Source organism: Chanos chanos, chromosome 4 (genome assembly GCF_902362185.1).
Source record: "Chanos chanos chromosome 4, fChaCha1.1, whole genome shotgun sequence".
Taxonomy (NCBI): Eukaryota; Metazoa; Chordata; class Actinopteri; order Gonorynchiformes; family Chanidae; genus Chanos; species Chanos chanos.
Window position 1 is genome coordinate 38,725,747 of NC_044498.1, and position 24,784 is coordinate 38,750,530.

At 40.9% G+C, this 24,784-nt stretch overlaps 1 protein-coding gene across 1 annotated transcript in view; it reads left to right on the forward strand.

The window, feature by feature from the left end:
- The window catches only part of macrod2 (mono-ADP ribosylhydrolase 2), a 399,802-nt gene that overhangs the window by 312,094 nt on the left and 62,924 nt on the right, over positions 1-24,784 (forward strand). The gene's annotated exons all lie outside the window — the stretch shown is intronic.

A 24,784-nucleotide genomic window follows, 5' to 3' on the forward strand; every position in this document is an offset into this window, starting at 1 on the left:
GGTTGTCTCTGAGAGCAGTTTAGCTTAGTCTAAGTCAACTGTTGTTAATCCTTTTTTTTTTTTCCTTCTTCTTTTTTCTTTTGGGGGGGGGTCTTCAGCATGACACTCCAATGGCCAACTGCAACGGTCAGCTGGGACTAAACTTAAACTTAGCATTCGAATGTGAAATGTTTGGGGCTGGAGAGAAGTCAAGTGATGGCATGAGTCATGGGAGAAAGATCAAACATTCTATCTGTTGTTATATATGACTTGACAGTGATATGATTGCCATGTCAACATTTCTGGTCAAGAGGAGGAAGAATTGATACAGGAGTGTTTTTGTCACTCGAGCAGGCGCACTTGAGGTCTGATGATACTTTACTGATCCGCAAGAACTTAGATAAAATGTAAAATATCTCTTCATCTTTCCGCAGAGGAAATGATGGTTTATGCGGAGTAAGATTTTGAACATGGAGAAGCGCTGGAGCTCAGAAATATTATGTCTCGATAAAGAGGATGAATGGAGGACTGTGCATGCTACGCTCTTGGCAGATTTCTTCTCGTCTTAGAGAGGAAACTAAAACTCCAGCCAGTTCAACACTTTGACAGCATTTATAGCATAACGTCGTGGGGAGAGAGAGCGAGAGAGAGCTCTGCTTAGACACCTCAGAAATATTTTAAGATTCCTCAGGGCTGCTTTTAGTCAAAAGTGTAAAACAGACAGACTGGATCTGATTCAAATGGGCCCCTCAGTCTTATGAGCTACTCAGCAGCCAGAAATTTTGTGTTATTTCCGTTGTAAACTCGCTTATTCCATTACATCCTTCACTGTTCAAAAATCGTACCTTTAGGTTTTTTTTACTTATTCAGCACCAATAAGAACAAAAGACTATTCCTTTGGTTTTTTGGATTCATATATGCCTCATGTTAGGACTAAGATTCTCTCCAGTTCTTCAATTCTTCTTTTAGCCCTTAGAAAGTATTTTAAAATCAGCACATGTTTCTGTGCCACTGCAAATCTGATTATTTGATAATTGTAATAGAGCTAATGATTATTCTTATGTCTTTTGGATTCATGTTGACATCTTGTAATGTTTGAAAAAACGAGAATCTTTAACTGTAGCACTTCAGTCAGTGCAGTCAGGTGGTACCGCTTGACTAATGACTTTGACAAAGCAGGCGATAGGCAGATTTATTAGGCCAAACCATCTCAAGGCGTAAGTGCTTGTATGCATTGCAAAATGGCTGAACAATAAGATACATTAGGATGAGCTTGTAAATGTAATGTCCAGGCTCTTTACCTGATGTCCATGATGCCTGCATTTGTAAGACTAATATATCACAGCTGCGTGTGGTTCAATAGGGTGCATACAACTAAGTGAGATTTATGGTATAAGGATACCCTGCACAAATGGAATGGTCTGTTCTCCATGCTGAATTGAGAGGGGGTTTTGTCGGACTGGTCCTGTGTGTGAACACCTTGACCTCCCAACCCTACTGAAACACACACACACACACACTGATCACATAAATCAGTGTAAATAACATGAACTTGAGCATATAGAAGCAATAGCATTAGAAAAAAATTATCAGTACTTTTTCTTGACCCATTATTTTTGTACCCTCAGCAATCGCACCACATTGCTACACCACATTTAATCAGGAAACCAGTGGAATTTAACTCTATTGCTCTGGCTCTCTCCGACATACCTGTGAAGATGAACTAAGTAATATGCCGATTTGTACAGGCACACACACACACACACACACACATACACACACACACACAGAATAGCAGTAATATGATGGTCTTATGCTTCTGTGATGAATGACAGCACACAGTGAGCTGACAGAGGATGTGACACACACACCCACACACACTTACATACTCACCACAGCGTTTAGGAGGCATTTACGTGACACAGACGCACACTAACTCACAGCAGTATTCAGGAACCAGTCATGTCACACACACACACGCACACACACACACACACACACACACACCCACCCCTACCTTGAGAGACTTTGCTGCTGTACTTAGTGGAAAGTGTCTCCTCCATCTTGCACGTTTCCTGAATAGACATCAACACTCCTGTGACAAGTGTGAGGGCTCTGCACAGCACAAACCTCCTTAGAAAATCTGATGTTTTCTCTGTAGAGATATGCAGAGACACACTTGGTCAAAAATACAGATCTCTCTCTCTCTCTCTCTCTCTCTCTCTCTTTCTCTCTCTCTGACACACACACACACACACACGCACACACACACGCACACACACACGCACACACACACACACACACACACACAGATCTGACCGCGGAGCATGTTGGGCCGAGCGGGTGGATGTTAGAGATGTTTTTGAATGTGAGATTGATTAGCTGAGAGTTTATCTCGCCAGCCAGCTGACTGCGGTCCTGATAGACTTCCAGAGCACACAAAAGCCTTAATGCCCACTGTGAAATTCTCTCTGAAAAGCCTTTGTGAAACTGTACAGTGCCAGGGTATGAGGTATAAGCAGCCTAGAGCAGTGGTGGTCAGCCTGGCGGAATCTTTGACTATAACACAGGCTTGAGTGCCCCCTAATCTTTCACATCATAGGACATCAAAGAACCTTCCATGCTTTCATGTGCATTTATTGCATTGGACAACAAGGAGAGCAAAAATCCTTCTTCTTTTTCAGAAATACTTCTGAGAACATTTTTTTTCCATAACTGACAATGGCAGGCATGGATAGTCACAGTGTCGTAGGCTTTTGCTAGCAGGATGAATCAATTACAATGGCTGTTTTGTTATTTTATGCGCTGATAGCTAAGTGCATGTTTTGTCTCTGTACCTTTTCTTCTTTTTCTTCTTCTTTTTACATTGTTTATATATTTATCTATCTTTTGTTTGCTTTAAAAACTTATTTTAAAGTGAGTTCCGTTACCTTTGTAGATATTGAACAGATTTTGTTTTTCTCTCTACTGTCACCACATCTGGTTTATAGAATTTTTGTTCTATAGTTTTTCTCTTTCTGTCGTCAGTTTTTTTTCTTGTTTTTTACATTTTTCTTTACTCTTTCTCCCATGTGCTGCTACTGCCTATCAAAAAGTACTGACTGGCCAATCAGCTCCAAAACAACAGCGCCGTCCTTTATAACGCCAAAGCGCAGGCTGATTGTGCAGAGAGCTGCTGGGGTGGAAAAGCACACTAGGAGACCCAATCACAATCAAAGTAGCAGCAGCCGCCCATATGCCACCGCATGGATCTGGATCTATTCTCCATAGGACTGGGTTTCTCCAGTCATCTGTTTGCCTTATTTCTCATTTTCACATCTAATTTGGTCTAATTCAAGCCTACACAGGTTTAATCTGCAGATGAAAAATTCAGTGTGACACTTTATTTGGCTGCTGCAGATCTGTTTGCGATCACCAGACGGTTTAATAAAGCGTTTCGAACCCAGCGCAGACGGGCTCCGTCACCGACAGACTTCGGCTACATCAGACAGATTGGGCCTGTTGAATAAGCTTGCCTAATGTTTTAGAACTAGACCCATCTGAAGAGGAAAAAAATTCACCTTGCAGTAGGTTTTTTTTTTTTTTTTTTTTTTTTTTTTTCTAGACCACAATACTCCTCATTAGGCATTAAATTGTATGTACTGTTTGTTTTTGTTTATGTTTATTTACTTTATGCCATCTGTCATTTAAGACAGATGTATAACAAATGCCATCTCTTTCGAGAACCACTGAAATGGCAGCCAATTGTAAGCGAGACTGAGCAACTAATAGGAATGAATACCTGTCTTGATAGGCATTTTCTCTCCTATCAGTAAATATCATTTTAAACTGGGCAGAGGCTCTGGCAGCCAAAGCCGTAATATGACAACGGAAAGACATTCATTGTCATTTGCATGAGGAAGATGGATGCCTCGCGTTTGCGGTGCTACATCATATAGCCTGTAAGAAAACACAAGAATGGTGATAAATGTTCTGCTATTAGAATTTATAACACATGCGTCTTACAAAAAATTGACATTACCTGAATGGTGTTCCACCGCTGTCAGTTCGGAAGGAGCCATCGTTGAAATCGTATGAAAAAGTGAGCTTTCGTGAAAATATTTGTGTATAATGACGGAACACAGAGAAGTGCGATTAGAGGGTATCACTCAGGCAGAAAGCACACAGCAGCTCCTGATGTGACACATTGTAGTGCAGTGCAGGGTCACAGGGAGCCCATGTCCTGGGTTTAAATCAGACACTGATCAGTACTGAGCACGCTCCGTGCAGACTGTTGGAGCACTGATGTTTCTAGAGGCTGGCATGGTGTTCAAAGTGCGAGCCAGGCTTTTGAAGTCCCTGTCTAGGCCCTTTGAAGTGCATGCTGTCACAGTAAAAGGGGGGGGTGTTGGCGAAGAGGTGAAGAGCTGAAGGCGTGACTCAACCCAAGGCATCGTGGAGCTTCCCACGCAACCACACACACACGCGCGCGCGCACGAGCAAACGTAATAACATGTTCAAGCTCTCTCCCTCTCTCTCACCGTGAACCATCATGATAAAGGAGGTACAGGAACCCGACTGGGAGTCGCTCCAGAGAAACCGCTGGAGACATGGCCAGACTGCCTTCTCTCCCTGCTTCCAATCAGAGCAGTGCTGACACACACACTCACCATCCTACATGTCCCATTCTACTGACACCGTGCAATCCATCTTCTGCAACGCAGAAGGGCATGACCTGTTTACTTAACATGGCCGGTGGCTTCAGTTACTGTTACTCCAGCCCAGAAAGAGACAGATGGGGGGTTCAAATGAGGAGAATTCCACTCATGTACATGCACATTGCTCCCAAATGAGACTTCAGGGTTTGTTTTGGGAGACCTGATTTCACATTCTGTTTGAAATCACTAATGGGTTTCAGAAATCTGGCTTGTCTTGTCTTCCAGTGTCAAATGATATTAAGACTCCAATGGGGCTTGTTAGGCCATTGATCCAACGATCTAAAATAGCTTGGTTTCCTATTGGGATGGAAAATATGAAACGTTTAAAGGATTGGGAATGTTACAAATCGTTAGGTTTGGACAGCTATGTTAATGGTTCTACTCTGCTTACTGTAGCTATGAAGGAAGAGAAATACTTTAGTTATAAATAGAACAGCACAACGGTGGAAGATTAGCCAAGCTGTTCTTCCAGGTCTGGTGCAATATATTTGTTAGGCTCTCATTACATGGAACTGCACAGAACAGCATCGTTCATTTGTTTGCCTCTCTAAGCTTGATTTTACCAAGACTTGATTTGACAAGCTGTATTTGCATCGTTCTGCAAAAGACACTAAGACTCTGAAACGAAGACTAAAACAATAATGAAAAATAAAGCCTAGCATAAACAGACAATAAGCATTTTAGTTAATCAAAAGATCTAATAAACAATATACCCAAGGGTTCAAGTTGATGCCTTTACTCATTTCAATACTTACAGCCTGATTTTCTCCTGCGGAAATCAATTGCGATTAGGCCCGACAGCTTGAGAAGATAAAACTTTATTAAGAAGGGTGAATTCCAGTATTTGTCTCAGCTCCTGATTGAGCTGTATAGACAGAGAGAGAGAGTGAGAGAAAGAGAGAGAGAGAGAGTGAGAGAGAAAGATGACTTTCTTTATCCAAATGGCTGTGATAATCTCATCTGTATTTCTTTTCAGTTCACAGAATGAGGTATTTCTTTAATTATGATAATTGTCAAGCTATTATCAAAGCACAGATGGTAGTCTGTTGTAGGTCTAATCTGTCATCTGTCTGTTTTGGGGGGAATAACTTTCAAATGTAAAGAATGCTTAAGAATTCTAATTTTTTCACCAACTTCATATTATTCAGTATGAAGTAGCTGATAAAAGAAACAGTAAAGTTGGTGGGCAGGCTTGTGGAAATGGCCATGTGACCTAATGGTCTCTTTCTGAGGAAGACGTGCTGTGTGTATAGACTTGATATTAAGTTGTTAAGTGACTGGATTTTCAATCACAGTCTTCTGTCTTTCACATTATTCAAGTTGTGTCCCAGACTCACAGTCCCAGTCAAATACTCATGTTTCAGACCGTAAAATGAAAACAAATCTGTTAAGTATCAGGTCTGTGGTCGTAATCCATATACCAGACTGAGAGCTACACTACTGCCATTTAAAATGTACAATGCCACATGGACTATGGTAATGTAATATATTTTCTGTGGTGTGAAAAGAGCATATGTTTCATTTTGTGTTTATCTTAATTCAGTGTGTGTACCTGTCCTTTCTTACCTACACAAATGTCTGCATATGTTGTATGAACCCCCCCCCCCGTTATTTTGTCATTATATGTACCTCTCTGTGTATCGTGACGGGTGAACTGCCCTAAAGACATACCAGTCACTGTACTAATGAGGAGATAGTGTACTATACTGTAGTTTAATGATAAGACCAGAGGAGGATGTGGGTCTTGGGAAGGGCCGGTCTGACTTACTCACTCATTCAGAGTGGCACCAGTGTCTCTGTTTGAGAAAGCTGTCAGTGGGCCGGCTCTGTCTGCCTTTGAAGGACAGGGTCAGCCAATTCAGTATCCAGCTTTAAGCTCTCTCCGAAAACAATAGAGAGAAGACACGTCCTCCAAACGGAGACAGTCTCGTCAGTGGAACATTTATCAGGAGGATTAATTATGCACACTATCTATGGCTCACAGAAACATTGAGATTATGAAAAATGTAATGACCACTTTGCCTATCTCCCAGCTGCCTGTGCTAATATGGATTAAACCATAAAGCCCACAACTCGAAGCAGTCTCTGTCAGCATTTCTCTTCTTTCTTTATAAAAGGATAACTTGCATTAAGGATCTGTTGCATATCTCTAGAGACAGGGAATTATATAAAAATAGATCATACTTAGAGTTCTCAAACACATATCAGCATTTTTTGGTTCTTGTTAGGTTACCTTCAGGGTTTGGAATGTTATGCGCTCAGGATTAAATAAATTGCACGTTTAAACCTCTGGAGTGAATCATTAATTACCGCAAACCAAATCTGAGGAGATTTTGTACACATGCAAAAATAGTGAGCTTTGTACAAAAGCAAGTTCAACAAGCAGTTTGCTAAAACAGTGACTCACTTTAACTTTTCATTTCAGTCCAAGTCAACCGAGATCTTTGTGCCGGTCCCATGGTTTTGCTTTTTCTCCGTGTTTGCATCACTCTCATGTACCTTTGACGTTGCTAAGAGAGGAAAGGGAAACTCAGTCTGTACTTGCACTATTTGCATAACCTTTTCAGAGCCTGCTGTCCCTGCACTCTCGGCTGGCATACTAATCCAGGGCAATGAAGAGGCAATAAACTGCCTGCAACTCCTCAGTTTGTTTTTAATATCCCCCATTATACTTCGGCAGGTTAATTTAAATAGTATTGAACTGGGAAGCCTTAGCCAGTGCCTAAAACTCAGGTAATACGTGTGTGTGTGTGTGTGTGTGTGTCTGTGTCTCTCTCTCTCTGGCTACTTGTTGAACCTGACCTAAGTGGTTTTTGTAGTCTTTGCCCAGCAGTGGCGGTGAGAGTAGCAAAGTTGGTTTAAGAAGGGAGAAAACAGGGATACAGGGCTGATTACTGACTATGTCTGATCCCTCTGCCTCTAGCAGCAGATCAGGGATAGAAAGCTATATCTCTACACCATCTGAGAGGGGATAACGAACATCAACCTCAAAGCATGGCTTTAGGCTATAACGTTTCTGAAAGTCAATGTTATTCTTTTGGAGCATAAATTAGAGGCTGGCAGACCTCTTGGCCTGAGGTTGAATCCCCCCCCCCCAAAAAAAAGTAAAGCTCATTTCTTGACATTATTTCTATGTCAAGCACGTTTCCAATGTCAGTTTGTTGCTTGGAGGTCGAGTAAATTACAAACATGTTAGGCCTCAGGAAAGATTTATGTTAGTATAAATTTAAAAAATCATTTTAATTTACAGTGCAATGTCATTCATTTCTTCTGAAATATCTCCCATTGGCATCAACCTATAATCCTTTTGATATTTAAGTTGCTTTTACTCATCTTAGAATCTTTTCAATCTTTCATTTCTCTTTCTTTCAGTTGATCAAATGACAAATCCTCAATCTCCTTGCCTATTTGAAGCTTTTATTTCAAGAAAGAGTTCAGAGTAAATGAGAAATATTTGAAGTGTTCGGCTCTGAACATCATTAGCTGAGCTGGCAGTGATGAGGTTGGGGTAGGTTTTTCTTGTTCTGTTTTATTCCCTCCATGTCGTCCTCACTGATAACTCTTTTTTCACTAACTCATCTCTAATTCTGCTGATTGACAGCTGTCTTAGTTAGGCTACAGAAAGTATGTGGATGGAGCTACAGTTTATCTTAAAATTTATTCATTTAGCTTTATCTGACTTGTGTTAGAGGTCACATGCTTCTGGGGTTATTTTGGTTAAGTGTTGGGATCAGGACACATAGGAAGTGAACAGTCATGTCTGAGATTCAAAAACACAACCCTCTTGTTCCTCGCACCTTTCCGTACCACTGTTTCATTACTCTCCTGGCATTATTCACAAAGTCCAATTCACGAGACCCACGTGGAAGTTCTTTTTAGACATTCATTCACACAGCTAGGACCAATCGCTCCACAGTCAGATCAAGTAATCTCCCAGTCTTTAATAAAATGTTCTAGAATCGAAATTATCATTATTATTATAGTGATAACTTAATAATGGAACAGTATTGGTTTATATCTGCCTACCTGTTGGCCATTTTTTAATCTAAAAAAAAAAAAACCCTCCCAAAGTAAGATTTAAAACAGAGTAATAACCACTATATCTTGATGTTGTGTGGTAAGATGTTCATATGTCTTTCTACACTATTTATGACATTATGGCAGTGAGACTATCTGGATATTCATTCATGTCTTAATACCATGGGGAGAAAACATTGGTCATGTTCATTCCCCCATGATGCATTTTTTTTACTCACAGGTTACGCAAAAGGTAGAAATGATTTTTTTTCTTGATTTTGTTATGTTGGGAAAGATCAGTCTCTTCAGGACTCAAGAACATCATTCATTTTGACCTTTCATTTCAAAGTACAGTCTCTGATGCCTGCAGAGAGTCTGCTCTCAATGGATTTTCAAGACTTTTGAAGATCTGTCTTTTGTGTGTGTCCCTCTGTGTGAGAGCACTACTGCAGTACGTAAATCATAAGGGTAACAATATTCAAGACTTAAACTGAAAGACATTTGAGTCCCAATGAGGTGACTCCATAAGGCAAGCTCCTTACAAGTATGCCACCTTATATAAGATATCTCTGCTTCAAGTTGAGCAGAGAGAGAAACCACACAACTTAATTAAATCTACAAAGCAAGATGAGTCACTTTCCGCATTTTATTACCTTTATTAAACTTTATTTACCGTAAGAATATATTAAAATCAAAGTTCTTTCCATAACCCTTGCCCCTCTAACCCTCCGCCCCTTTCCATTTAACATTTTAAGTTTGGTGATTGTGTACTGGTTCTTAGATTGTGATCCGGAGCTGCCAGAATAAACTTAAAGCAACCCTTTACGAGTTTTACCTCAGATATTTCAAAGCTGATGGAGAACATCCAAAGATCTATTGACTCTAATGCTGTTAACTGTCACAAACAGACCTTTGAGAGACACTGGAATCAAAACAAGCTTTGAAGAAGAGATGCCCAGACTGCAGATAAAAAAAAAAGAGAGAGAGAGAGAGAGAGAGAGAGAACTCATTCCAGACTGCCACTACAGAACATTTTTTTTTCTTTTTTTTCGGTGCTGGCCACCACCCTAAAAGGGCAGAATTAATATCTTGACCCTTTTAGGAAGGCAGGTGGTCTGGTGCTGGATGGGGCACCTACCTGGGGAGAGGTCACCATCCTCGGCTGGACTGCCATTCCTAGCCTTTGACCTTGGCCTTCAGCCAAACAGCACACACTTGCAAGTGACTCCACAAAGTCACACTCAATAACAACTTTTTCTTTTTCTTCCCAGAGGACTAATCATTCTTATGGTTTATTGTTCTCCTTATAAACTCAGTACCTTTCTTTGACTGCGATTGCAGAGTCTTTGCACGTATTGCATGTCAGTGCCTAGCATTGTCGCGATTTCTTCCTAAGCTTCACACCTAACGCTGACGCAGAACTTATCTTGCACTCCGCGTTACAATCACTTACCTCTGGATAATTATGCCAGCAGAAACCTGCACTTATTTTACCAATTAGCTGTATTCACTTCTTTGTCGCTGTGGATGAGAGCGTCTGCTAAATGAATAAATGTAAAATTGCCTAGAGCCTGATTGTCATTGTCTATTTTCATGAAATCCATTAGTTTTCCCTTTCACCAAGATCATACCCATGCCATAGGCTGCGTTCATTTTATGTGACTAAAACATCCGTCAGTCTCCCCCAAATCCAGGATCACGATCAAACAGTAGCCAATGGCGTCACTGTGAGAGATTCAGACAGTCATACCCTCGAGCGTTCTTTTATATAGTGGCAGATCTGCGAGGACTTTTTTTCCTTAGCTGTTGTGCATCCTGTGGATATTACATATAAAATATAATAAATATAATAGAATAAAAAATATAATGGTACGGTTGGCCCTCCGTATCCGTGGGAGATTAGTCCCAGGACCCCCTGTGGATATCAAAATCCGCAGATGCTCAAGTCCCTTACATGAAATAGTGTAGTATTTGCATATAACCTATGCACATCCTCCTGTATACTTTAAATCATCTCTAAATTACTTATAATGCCTAATACAATGTTAATGATATGTAAATAGCTCTTATACTGTGTTGTTTAGGGAATAATGACAAGAAAAAAAAAAAAGTCTGTACATGTTCAGTGCAGACGCGACCGTCGTAGGCCTAACTACATAGTACACGTCAGCAACAACGTAACGTTTTCTTTCTTTTGACGCTTAAAGACAGCTTTTGTTTAACGACCTGAAAGTGAAATACGTAGAATGAAACACAGAATATTTCAAATGCAAGTACATGTAGAAAACATAGTTATAAATAGAGAAAATGTTATTTTTTTAAAAACACAAGCAGCGAAGGAAGGGGACGTGAGGCGAACAATGCTCAGACAGTGAGTGCCAGGGAGAGACTGAGGATCTGTGAAATGGCAGGAGGCTACCGCAGGGTGTGCCTACACATCACTTCATTCACATGGATTCAGCGAAGTGCTCGGCACGCGGCAAAAATTCAAGTTTTACTTTTTGGAACTTTCTGGGTTCCCCCCCACCCGAATATTTTCAATCCACGTTGGTTGAATCTGCGGATGCAGGACCTACGGATACGGAGGGCCGACTGTATATGATTCTTTGATACTTTGTTTTTACTTTGTTTTTGGATCAATACTGTCTTTCAATGACTTCTGGGTATTGTTACTGATTTATTAGAACTGATATAATGCTCTTTTGTCTCCTTTTTGGGTCAAAAAAATAAAAATACTGTTTTTGTTGTTTATCTTTTCCCTGCGCTGAACAGAAAAGTTGAAGTGGAAAAATAAAACAGAAGAGATAGAAGAGTGAACTGGTTTCGAAAGTGTGCTGGCACACTTTTACTGGTACTGCGGAGAAGAGGGGGAGATGGTTGACACACACACACACACTTCCTACCACTTTGTCATTCAGAAGAGGCCATGTGAGGCTTGGCGCTCCTCTAGAGTGGGGCGCAGTGTCTCTGTGTCCCGCGTTCAACGCCCCGGGCACTCAATTACTATTTATGTGCTGATCTTTGACAGCTCACTGCTGTATGACACTGTTGCTTTCCTTCCTTCTCTTTCTCTCTCTCTCTCCCTCTCTCTCTCTCTCTCTCTCTCTCTCTCTCTCTCTCTCTCACTCTCTCCCTCTCTTTTTCTGTTTTCAGTCCTTAGCCTCCAGTCCATATCACAGCACACTCACGTCAGTTTGTGAGTCTTCTCCTCTAGTATGTTCTCTCCCTCTCACTGTGAAAAAGTTTGTGTTTGTTGTTTCAGCTCTCAGTATGTGGAGGGAAAAGAGAACAGAATGGATGGTAGGTAGTGTGGGTAGATTCTGAGTGAAAACACTGTCTCACTTGGTTTAAGCTGGTACATATCATATTATTGAAGATGAATCATTCTCTAAATATAACACCTCCCTCAGTTTATATCCCTTTATACTGGTATTTCAGAAGTTGTGTGTCTTTGTGAATGCGTGTCTCTTTTTGTTTTGTCTTTCTTTTTCTTATTCTTTTTGTGTGATTAAATGACATTGAATTCTGTCCTATAACGTTAACAGATATTTTGACAAAGAAAACCCATCCTTGATAATGTTTCTAAAATGAACAGGAATACCAGCCTTTTTTTCTGAAACCTTCTGCCTTTCAATTTCTTTCTTTTATAGTCATTCTCTTGCTCAGAATTGCATTCTCTAAATTGCTTGTCCTTATTATGGGAGAGTACAAAGACATTAGCTTCACAAAAAGATTTTGCCCTCTGACTTTTTCCCTAATGTTGATATGCAGAGAATGATGGCTTTGACCCAGAGACAAACGTGCCCTTGTACTGCTTTGACAGGGTGAAATCTCTGTGTTGGCAGTGTTTGGTGAGAGAGCAGAGCTCAGATAAGATTCCATTCATACTTTCTCCAGTCTCATCCAGATTACATCAGAAGAAGAGTACAAATACAGTGAATCCAATATCTCAGAACAGAGAAAATCTAACATGTGTGCAACTGAACGGCCAGTTAAAACAAAACAAAACAAACAAACAAACAAACAAAAACGGGTGTAACTGTCTCTGATCTGGGAACTGACTCAAAATGGATGTTATCTCATTACTGGTTTGTATAGTTAGTGTGATAAGGTTTATGAAACAGTGGGGGTGAGGGGGGGGTGGGGGTGAGAAGGAGAAAAAGAGAGCGTGTGAATGAGTTAACGCTCTCTCTTTGATTGAATCCTAACACTTTGAAGCATCAAATTACAGTTGTATCTCAATTTCTCTGCCCTGCAAACTGAGGCTTGTTTTTCCAACAACATAAGTAATCACACTCCTAATAGAGCATTGTGTTTTTCACTGTGGCGAGCTCAGCTGTCATTACTGTTTCAAAGAGAGTCTCCTGGATGTGTTATGTCCTGTTGTTAGAATCAATGAGCTGCAAATTATCTCATTTAGAGTGAGTTTACAGCACAGAAGGGGGCACTGCAAAGACCTGGCGGATGACTGCCAGAGAAAATATTAACAAAATGAATCATTATACGTTGTCTACGAACTAAAACGTAATGGATGAGACTTGAGGTAATATGTGAAGTACACACGCGGTATGTAATGGTCCAGATTTAACTAGAGGTGGATTCAGCCCTGAACCCACAGGAACAAATCTAACATTTATCATGCTGTCACAGAGAAAAGGTGAAAAGGCAATTTCTTTTAAGCTGTTCATGTCTGAATTATGATATTACTTTAATTCAGCTCATTTGGGGATCTCAATTATTGGTTAATGTCCATGCTGATTGTTTTAGATCATTAATTTTACAGATCGACAAGTTTCTACCCTGTAGAGGAGTCTTACATCACTGTTACTTATTATATGAGTTATGGGCAGTTTTTCTGAATGTTTTTGAGTTCATAAGCTCTGCAGTGCGTGAGGCTGTCCCACTACTGGCTTACCAAAAAAAAAAAAGAAAGAAAGAAAACCTGCCTTCATTTTAATTGTGAAGAGACCTTCGCATGCTCAGGTTATCTCTGTAGTTGAAGGCTTGTTCTCTCATCGAATGAATTAAATATAATGGGGATGAAAACTCTCCTTGAAGTAAAAAAAAAAAAAAAAAAAAGCAGCCCTTTGGTCATCTGTGTTTTAGAACTCTGAGAGGATTTTGGTTCAGCAGAAAATTAGAGAATTTCAATTAAGCGCTTTGCAGCGTTGAGGAGGGGTAGGCACAGAAATGATTAGGAGAAACAGCGTGAAGGCTTTTAATTTAGCTTGCCTACCTTACATCCTCCTCTCCTCATGCTCTTCCCCTTATCTCCGTAATCACTCTTCATAAGGGCAGCCATCACGCACTCTTTAATGAAACCATTGTGTCCCGATTCAGTAAAACAGGCCTCGCTCAAAATCATGAAATCAACTGGAAACAATCGTGGGTTTAAGTCGGGCCTGTTCTCTCGTCCAGTGTCACAGCTGGATGAGAGCAGTGAAGGAAGGAGATTCAGTCAAAACAAATTAGTGACATCAAGACGAGTAGTTCTCAAACGGTCAGACATTCTCTCTCTCTCTCTCTCTCCCTCTCTCTCTCTCTTTCTCTCTCTCTCCTTGAATCTCCATCTGTTATTTACCCTGAATGATCTTGACGCTTATCGGACCATCAAACGGGCGCTTGTTTTCTGAGTAAATGTTGTGAAATGAAAACCTCTATCAGTAAGGATGTTACAGATAGTTTTTATTAGAGAGCCAGTCGCAGCTGAAGGAGAGGCTGAATGATGTAGTTGAGGAGTAGACTATTACACCGTCCTTTTGTGTTATGAGTGTTGAAATTGAAGCATAAAACCTCATTGTTTGCTCGCAGAAGCTCCAAACACAGGACACCATGCAGAGAAAGGCAGTGAAACACATGGGTAAATATAATGAGAAAAGAATTATTATTCGCATTCAGATGGTGGCAGAATGAATACAGTCTAACTCTGTAAAAGGCTGATAAATGTTGTACACACTTTATATTGTCGTACAACTGAGCATCTTCTGGCACTCTTTGTTTAAGGAAGAGAGATCAGTTTAAAATGTGTTAATCAACAGTTATTCTGTTTTTGTCTTTTCTTGACATTAGAGACAAGATGTTAATTGCTTATATTCAATACATGCTTTATAGCTGTCACAAATCTGAAATAAGATAATTAAATGAAAAGAGTGGGCAGAGTGAGTGCTATCAGCGATAGCCTGAGAATGCCTTTGTTGGCTTAGGATTTTATCAGGTTCTCCAAGGCCCCTTGTCTTTTCTTGTCAGGTACTGACTCACTTAATGCATTCTTCCAATGCAATGTTTTTGTGCCGTTTAAAGTGCACTGCTACTGCATGGGTCGATTACACCACGGTCGCCTTGATACAAATCCTCTCAAATGTTGCTGCAGACAGACCTGCAGCTGGGTTTGTGAGTCTTTAAAGTGCTGTCCTAATTGAGATTCACTTCCAGGCTGAAAATTCAGCATAACAAGCTAAACGTCCAATTTGTTTTATTCATCTACTTAGTGTTCTACCGCACTGCCAGTTTGCGATTACCCATGAGGCATGGTAAGCTTGGTAGATAGGTCATATTCCTGTCTAGTTATGTCCTTTATTTCAACCCAGAATATAAGGCCCAAGTAAGAGACCCAAAGTTTGTTCTGAAGAACAATGCTATGTTGTCAATAGGTACAGACCGACCAATGCTGTGATAGCTGGCTGATTTGATTCGGTGTGTTTTGAAGATGTTTTTTTTTTTCATTAAAGACTAATTAGAAGGAATTAACTTAAATCAAACTGTGAGTAGGAGGTCTCCATGAATTTTAGACTCTTGAAGATCAAAAATACCAGTTGAAGGGAAAAAAAAAAGGTTATTGTGAACTCTTGAGGATGTGAATTTTCCTTCACGATGGCAAATGAACGTGCGAATGCACACCCTTGATGCTGTTGTGAAAATGATGTATATGTTTGGGTATGTTTATGTATATGAGGGAGTGGGTGGTGAAAAAGCAGATGCATCTTTGTTTTAGCGTGGTAGAAGCCCCCTCTCTTCCCCCTCACATGCGTTTTCTGGAACAGAGGCAGCGCTTGCTTCCGCCTCATAATTGTGGTATGCCCCTAAACAAGCCAGGCATGCAGTTAAGGCGACTGCCAGGGCGTGAGGAATTGTGTTTAGCTGTTATTACTCCTACCTGACCTTGTGTCGGCAGCATCTGAGGGGAACTTTGGGTAACTCCTCTGAGGCGGAAACATCGATAGATGAACGTCACCTTCACCTTTGACTGTATTGTTTAGCTGCTGCTTCCAATGCTTTCGTTCTTGGCTTCCTTTTTTTTTTTTTCTTTATCCCCTCACTCAGAAAGTTCACACCAGCTTAGGAGTAAATGGCGATGCTTCATCTTTTGGCACCAGCCATAATTGTTCTGTCTGTAATGTTCCGGATGAAGGAAACACTTTAGGGTTGCTCAACTCAGAAATTCTCAAGACATAATGAAGCTCAGTGTTCATTCAAAATTGCTTCACAACTTGCATCCCTGTGAAATAAATTAAAGGAATAGAAGATGTTCTCTCTAATGATCTATTGTGAAAGGTTTCTTTTTTAATGTACTCTGTGTGTGTGTGTATGTGTGTCTGCAGGGAATATTGTGTGAAACGTGCCACGCATTCTGATTGATATGGCTGTATTTTTTTTTTCTTTTTCCTTTACGAGTCATACTGTGACTTTTGTCATTCTTCACGCCTCCCAATCGATTCAGCATCATCCCATCTGAGAGGCAAACTTGACTTTACTCATAATTAAAGCAATCTAGATGCAAATCAGGAGGAATTCAGATGGCATACTGTGTTATGAAGCCTTCCATGTTCCCAGGAGCTAAGAGTCATTAGGCCTTATCGGAGTTGTGCCACAAACACACACATACACACACACACTCTCACACACACACACACACACACACACACACACATTCACTCTCACACAAATATTCACTTTTATATGTGGATCTATACTTGACTCTCCACTTGTCAATGCAAGTCATTTTTGAGAGGGAGAGAGAGAGAGAGGTCTATAGATATTAAATATTGGATGTGCTTTTTTTAGTCCATATATATTACTGAAGTAAAGATCTCTCAGTGTTAGTTTCTGATGTCACTGGCTGATATTAAATCCATCATCTTGTCCAGTGTGTCACGTATCACTGTGCTCAGTCATGTTTACACAAAAATATTTGGAGCTGATACATCAGAGCAGTATGACTGTGCCATGTAGGTGAAAACACAGAGTATGTCAGACTTTGTTTAGGAAGAATTAACCGAAATTCCGTCCTACATGCTTAATACTGATACGTCATTTATCATAATTGGGTAATGGAAACAGTATATCACTGATCCCTAGAATATTGTGATCACTGTTCTTAGAAGAGCTTAAAACATTGTAGGTATTGTGATTGTTCGCACTAGCTCACTTTTAGAGTTGATCCAATGTTTTATTCTAACTGTTCCATCCATTGAAGTGTGTGGTAAAAGACAAATTAGATTTTACAGGTTTACCTTTTTCTTCTCTCTCACAGCCGTGGGGACATTTAACTGTAATCGTGACATTTTGCCTAACTCCACTTTAGAGGTTAAATAGAGACAAACAAGTCTATCTCTCTCTCAGGCAGTTTATAATTATGATCTTTATCATTATGAGGTAATAAACATCTCCCGGCCCAGTTAGACCCCTCACATGTTTACCCTCCACATTTGAAAATCCATTTTAATTTAGAGTGTTGATTGTGCAGCTGGTTTTTGGCTCTCCTGACAGAGGGAGAGAGACAGGGGAGAGACAAAGACAGAGAGAGAGGTTTTGAAAGAGAGAGAGAGAGAGAGAGAGAGAGGGCCAGAGAAGCTGAGAGTGTTTGTGTCTGCTTTCCATTACTTCCTATCTAATTACGGCATACATATCATTAAGAGGTTCCAAACAGCACCAGAATACATGGGCAAAAAGAATCATTAAGAGCTAGGTGGGAATCAATTAATGACTCATTTTCAGTTTCATTGTGCATGTTCTAATTAAGCAGGCTGCTTGACAAACACAAGCTTTTTAATTCTTTGTTTGTGCGCACATACACAAAAACACACACACACACACACGCAATAAATAAATGTTTATTTCAATGACATGTCAAGTGTGGAGTGAAATCTTTCATTTTCCTGTCAGGCCATTACACAAAGGAACATTGCTCACTGACATCATAAAGCTGACCTCTCAGATTTAATTCATTCATTTTCCAGCAGAGGACTGTTAAGATTATACTTTCATATGACTTCCACGGCACATAGTTTTGTACAGCGCAGTCTTCAATAGCGCTAGTGAGCAAAATGCACAAGAATTCTCAACAGACAATCAAATGGGTGTGCGGGTGTGAATTTAGCAGAGAAAGGTTAATGTGATTGTAATTCTGAATATGCTTTCCCCTTCAGTGGAGAGCTGGAAATTGAAAGAGGGCCGGGGTGTGATCATATCTAATGCATTAGACTAATGATGAGATTCAAAAGCCGCATTTTTCATGCTTTATTAAGCTTAGCACCACTGTCATCTTCTCGCCAATTTAGTCCAGAGGTTGAATATGTCAGCGGTTAACTAAACAGGAGCGAGACGTGCGCTCTCACGTATTTGCACGGTCCAGCGTTTGCTTTTACACTTGCAGATATTCTTAGAGTCGACTTTGGCGCGACGACAAAAATGCAAACAAACAAACAAACAAAAAACCTGTTTATTTATTCGTCTTTGTTCTTTCATGGTTGACTTAGTTCTCTGGTGTGAAAATTGCCTCGGGCGGACGTGCGGGATCGGGAATGGGAATTTAGATTTTGCTCCGTGCGGGAAGCGCAAAATCAGTGTCAGTAACCATAAGCTGTCTTGTTTACCTATCATGGCAGCTGAGACTGATTGGAGTGGACATCTGTCACATCATAACAGGTCAGAGACACCTTCAGGACTCAAAGTCATCATCGTCCTCCTACCGGCCTGTCACTCTACACTCAGAGACGGCCTTAAGAGTCCGTCTGTGCCAGGTTCTCCCACAGCCCAGAACTGTAAAAACTCTTCAGACTGAGAGCCAGCCTACGCATCGTCAGGCTTAAACGAACTCTGGGAGGGCTCATATTGTCTTAGTTTGAGACAACATAAACATTCATACGGTTAGTTGAACGTTGGCAAATTTTCTGTGTTGTCCTCCTCAAACCCATCACTATCAGCAGAGAAACCGTCAGCCCTTGAGTCGAGCCTTAGCTCGTAGCGGCCCACTGCTAGGCCTGAGAGAGAACCGAGAGAGCAGAAAATTGAGTGTGCATCAGGAAATTTGAGTCGGCAACTGTTTTCAGATCTGTCTGTCATCTATGTCAGGTTCTGCCGGGTATGTGTCAGTTTAAGTTCCTGTCAATTGTCACTCTTGTTTGCAAGTCTAGATTGGTTATGACATAACCAAGCTATGAGCAGTCTTCACTTTTGCTTTCCATACATTACTATTTTCACCTCAGCCGTGTCAAAACCGCTGAATAAATTAGGACAGATTAATACGAGAAGACATGAAAGTGGCGTAAGGCTGTTTAAATGCCTAATAACTTTTACGTAACATCTTTTTTTTTTTCCCAGAAGGTGTGTAATATGGTAGCCTACATTTGTAAACATCTGACCTGCAAATGAATGTTCTGATGTTGTAAGTGGCGGAGTAACATTCTCCTGCTTTGTCCTTTTGGCTCATCATCCGTAGAACATTACCGATCCAGGTAAAGCAAGCTACATACGCACCAATATACCCCAGTATGTCGGTCAAGTTTCCATTTTTCGGTCTTCGTATGTTCACGTAACTATGCATTGTCACATTCACAAACGTTGCTCTAAAAATGTGATTTCTGTAGATGTAGAAACAGACTTAGTTTGTTAAGACCTAAAAATATCCATCCCCTTCTGATTTTTTTCTTGGCTGTTGATGGACAAAAGATGTTGATGGACAGCTCTTCAATTACCCTCAGAATGTGTTACCAGACCTTTTTAATGGAAAGTATGCATCATCAATGGTTATGTCAACACGGCCTGGATTAATCTGTAAATGGCTTTTAGTGTTGAAGGTTGTGTCACCCACGTATGTGTACGCATTAAACACGATACGGGCAATAGGGAGGTCTTTGCTGGCGTAAATGGCGTGCTGGACCACAGTTAGGCAGATTTATTGCGGTGACAGGTCTCTCACTGTGACTCTGATAGTCTGTTGCAGATGCTTTGACTGCTGTGTCTGTCATTTGGCTGCTCCAGAAGGTTTGGAGGAAAGTGCAGCATGGGCAGAATCATGGCCCGGTGTGATCGACTGTTCTGGACACGCCAGGGCTCTGATGGATGAGGTCCACAAACCTACACTAGTGCGTGGTGACCAGCACCAGATGTGTTCCTGTAGACCCGGGAGCACCAGATGGGTTCTGTTTAGACAGGGAGGATTATTAAATGTATGCCCCACTTTAATGCCCTTATTCAGACCAAGTTTTGTTCAAGGTGTGAATGTGGATGTGGTGGGGTATATGTGAACACTCATTTAGATGCAATTTTGGGGGGGGAAAAATGTCTCCTCACAGTTGGAAAGCGATGTGAAGGCCCATATGTCTAATCCGCCATATGTCTTGGTATGGCATTTGTAAATTACATAATGAAAAATGACCTGAGAGAAAAATGTTTTCTTCAGCAATTAATGGACCAGGCCTTTGCCTCATCAGAGAGAGAGAGAGAGAAAGTTGAGTGAAGTCACATGAGTCTTGTTAGTGCAAGGTAGGGTTTTTTGGGGTGGGGGGGGGGTTGTGATTTGCATTATGCCCTGCTCTCTTACTTGCCAAATCCTGCCACTCCATTGGGTCTAATGCACTGTTCCCTCTCCACTCATCCACCAGACAATTAGAGACCAGTCGTGACAGACAAAGACAGAGGAGTTCACCCTTTGGTTCTCTGAAGGTCTCTCAGAGTGCCTGCTGTGGACAGTTTTCTGCTCCCATGATGACTCACCGACTTAGCATTCCATCTACTGCCTTCTCCGTGGCGCTCTACTCCTCCTCCTGCTCAATTTGAGACACGTCAGAGTTTTCAGAGCTGCAAATGTAATTACTCTACGAGTTGGAAATGCAGCTCAGAGGACGAAGGATATTGATACAATAGTTATCTAATCAAAACTGTCCACTGACACAAATATCAACGAGGCACTTGCAGAGATTCTCATATGGTAGAATTTAACACAAAGCTTTAATGCAAAGCGCAAAGCCATATGAATGGACAGTTTAATATCATTCACAGTATAGAGTGACTAACAGCGTTAACAGAGCTTGTAATGATACTTTAAGATGCTTATGTCTTTGTCCTCAGCAATATAGCACGAGCACTGACCTCTCTTAAACTGTTACTTACAGAACCAAATAGCTCCTTGGTCCATTTCCTTTATGAATTAAAAAGATGATCATGTCGTATTTAAATGTGTCGTAAATTTTGACACAGTAATTTAGATAGCCTTGCATCATGAAGGACCTCTCAACAACTTGAGGCAAATTTCACACTCTTTTTGTTACTTGCCAGTTTTTCTTCAAGGAAACTCTCATCCGAAGGAATGTTTGAACCGAAAGTAAAAGAGAGGAGGCAGACCAGTATGCCTGTTTGGCTGTTCAGTTATCTTGATTTCATTGGAGCAGGATGGGGAGAGACACAACAGAGCTAGTGAAATGATTACCTGGCTCGAGATGAGTGTGTTTCCCCACACAGCCTGCGTCTTCAGTACCACCTGCTCTGTCACCCGGTATACCAGTACCACATGCTAAATCAAATTTAGAATCATTTTCAACAGAATGCTGGCGGATAAAGTCAATCAGCATGCCACAGTTTGTGTTGGTGGTTGTTGTTGTTATTGCCTAAGCCTTGCCCACACTGAGTTGCTAAATTAAAACTGGAAACAGTGGAGGGTCGCCCTCTTAATTTGACTCACAATTGATAGTCATAATTACAAAGAGCCAAATCAATTGGAGGGAATGAATGCAGTTTGTCGCTAGCCCCTTCCTTTCTAATTGCATTGATAAGCACTTGGGGATACGAAAAGCCCACACATTAACCTTTGGTCGTAGAAAATCTATTTAAGCATCAGAGGAAACATGTTTTTAGTCAATAATGCTGTATCAGCTTCTTCTTTTGGAAAGTCTGTTCGTTAGTCTTCATTTTGTGCTAACTTCCATACCTCACTTCAGCCCCATTTCATGTACAGCTGTTGTGTACACTAATGTTTACCTTCAGGTCAATGAAGATGTTAGGTGCAAACATTTTTTCCCTAAGAAAAGAAACAAAGACCAGTAATGTGATCAGGCCCAAGAAAAAAACAAACAAACAACCCCCCCCCCCCAAAAAAAAAGCCAAACAAACACACGCGCACACACACACACACACACATATATATATATATGTATATAACACACACACACACACACACACACACACACACACATATATATATATATATATATATATATATATATATATATATATATGTGTGTGTGTGTGTGTGTGTGTGTATGTGTGTGTGTGTGTGTGTTATATACATATATATATATATGTGTGTGTGTGTGTGTGTGTGTTAACAAGTAAATTAAAATTCACAGTCATTGTTAGTTCAGTATATCAATAAACTGTGTTCTCCTCGTGTCTCTGTTGTGTGTGCCTGTGCGTGTGTGTGTGTGTGCGCATGTGTGTCTTTCTGTATGTGTGTCTGTTCGGTTCCTAAGGGGACCACCCACACTAGTGACTAACTGATGTTGCACTAGACGTTTTATCTATCTCAGTCCTAATGAAGAGCAGGGAGCTGACACCAGCGAAAGCATTTAATTGGGTCACTAATTAAAAGCAGGGCTGTGTCCAGGATGAGAGAAAGAAGGGATTAAACAGTGACATTGGCAGAACGAAGCAGTGGAAAATCCTGCTTGTTTGTGTTGGGATGTGTGTGTGTGTGTGTGTGTGTGTGTGTGTGTGTGTGTGTGTGTGTGCTTGTGCGCAAGAGAGGGAGAGAGAGTGAGTTTAAAATCCCTCTGCGTTAGCTCACGGAATATCATAGAATGCATATGCGTACACACACAGACACACACACACACACACACACACACACACACACACACACACACACGCAAACACAAATAGATAAAGAAACACATCACACACAAGACATCCAGCTCTGAACACCCAACCAAGCGCATAATAGATGTATTAAAGCCACTATAGAAAACAAAATTATGGAAATTGTGGAAACGTGTGTGGGCCACATTGATCAGCACATTACTGAGAGAGAGCTAAACACATTAAAAAATCTATTTTTTTGGCCTTATGTACCCCATCTCAATACCCCTGCACAGTTTTTAACATGACAGGATTAGCCCAAAAGCTAATCATCGCTTAGATAGTCAAGGATGACAAAAAGCTCAGAGGCTTCATTTACCATTTCTCATTTCCTCATGCTTGTTTAGTGCCTGCACTAATGTTCTGCAAGGGACCGCTCTGTCCAAGTCTCTGGGCTACAGAATAAAGCCGTTACATTTTCAGTTGTTTGCTTCTCTTGCAGTAGCACATAGAATCCTACTACAATGAGCTAATATTAGATCATGCTGACTGACCTGACCGCAGCTCTGATCAATCTTCTAGAATATTCTTCCTGAGTAGCGCTCTTGTCAGTCAAACAAATACCCGAGTTTCACTACGAGGGGTTTAGCTATTGAGTTTTGAACTCTCAGTGATATTTGTATAGAGGGAGTTAAAATGGCAGTGTTGATCACTGCTGATTGCTTTAGTGAATGCTGTTTTTTTTGTTTTGTTTTGGGGTTTTTTTTTTGAGGCAGGGATGGAAAGCGAGGTTTGGAGAAAAAAACGGGAGAGCTGTAAATTTGCTGGCCCTTCTTTGTGAAAAGTATATTCAAACCCCCACACTGCAATATTCAAGCTATCCACTTGAACAGGCCGATTCACAAATCGTAATTGCACACATGAGCCAAATACAGTTGGATACAGCTTCCTAAGTTTCTTTTTTTTTTTTTTTGTTTTTTTTTTACAGCAGTTTCACTACTGTGACTCAGTGGCTCCTGTAACGTAGGGAAGTGATTTCAGTTTGGTCACTTTAATTTAGGTTCTATTCAGCTGAATTACCCTGTCGTGGCTTTTTTCAATAGCAATGGTATGTCGGTGAACACCAGCCAACATCTAGTACGATATAATATCACATCTAGTTCTGATGTTTAATTGTGAATTTGAAGTTGTGTCTCCCTTCTTGCATGCGTCTAATTTGCGTTTTATAATTTGAAGATGTGGTTATCCTGCCTGTGATTGGGCAGATTTGGCCTACTTCACCAGTGCTGTTGATGCGTGAGGGGCAGTCTCTGTTCAGCTTGCCTTTTTTTCCTCGGCTGGCCTATTTCATCACCAGCACAAAGGCACCAACAAGAGGTCCTCTGAACCCTGCACCGCCTGCCCTGTTCTCTGAGGAGCCAAGAGGCACACAGCAGTAGCAGCAGCTCTCTGGAGCATGTTTTTTTTTGCCCAGGGTGAGAAGGCATCCACTGCAGCCTCACAGGCACCTTTACAGCTGGGCAAGGGCCCCTGGATACCCTTGTCTTCCTGCTGGCTGTGCCCCTTCACTCACCCACAGACTGCAGCAGAGAGAGAGAGAGAGAGAGAACCGTGTCTGACTTACCTCAGGCTCCGGGAGCTCTTTTCCCTGCACGCTCTTGCTCACTAAAGTAGGGCATCCTGCCTGACATGTCCTGTCCACCGCCAAGTGGGAATCATTAATACACTCCGCAAGTACACATTTTCAAAGAAAAATCTCAAAGATACTGTGTTTGCACACTAAATTGTTCCGTGTTTGCACACTAAATTGTACCGTGCTCTACCAAGTCAATAACATACACTGCTTTACACAGTGTTTAATCAAAATATTTTTGTTCCCTGAATTAGAAATGAAACAAAGACATACAGCTAGGAGAAATAAGTGTGTGTCTGTATGTCTAACCGTTATCCATCTACACACACACACACACACACGTAAACATTATATATTATATATAATATAATATCATTATATTATATAT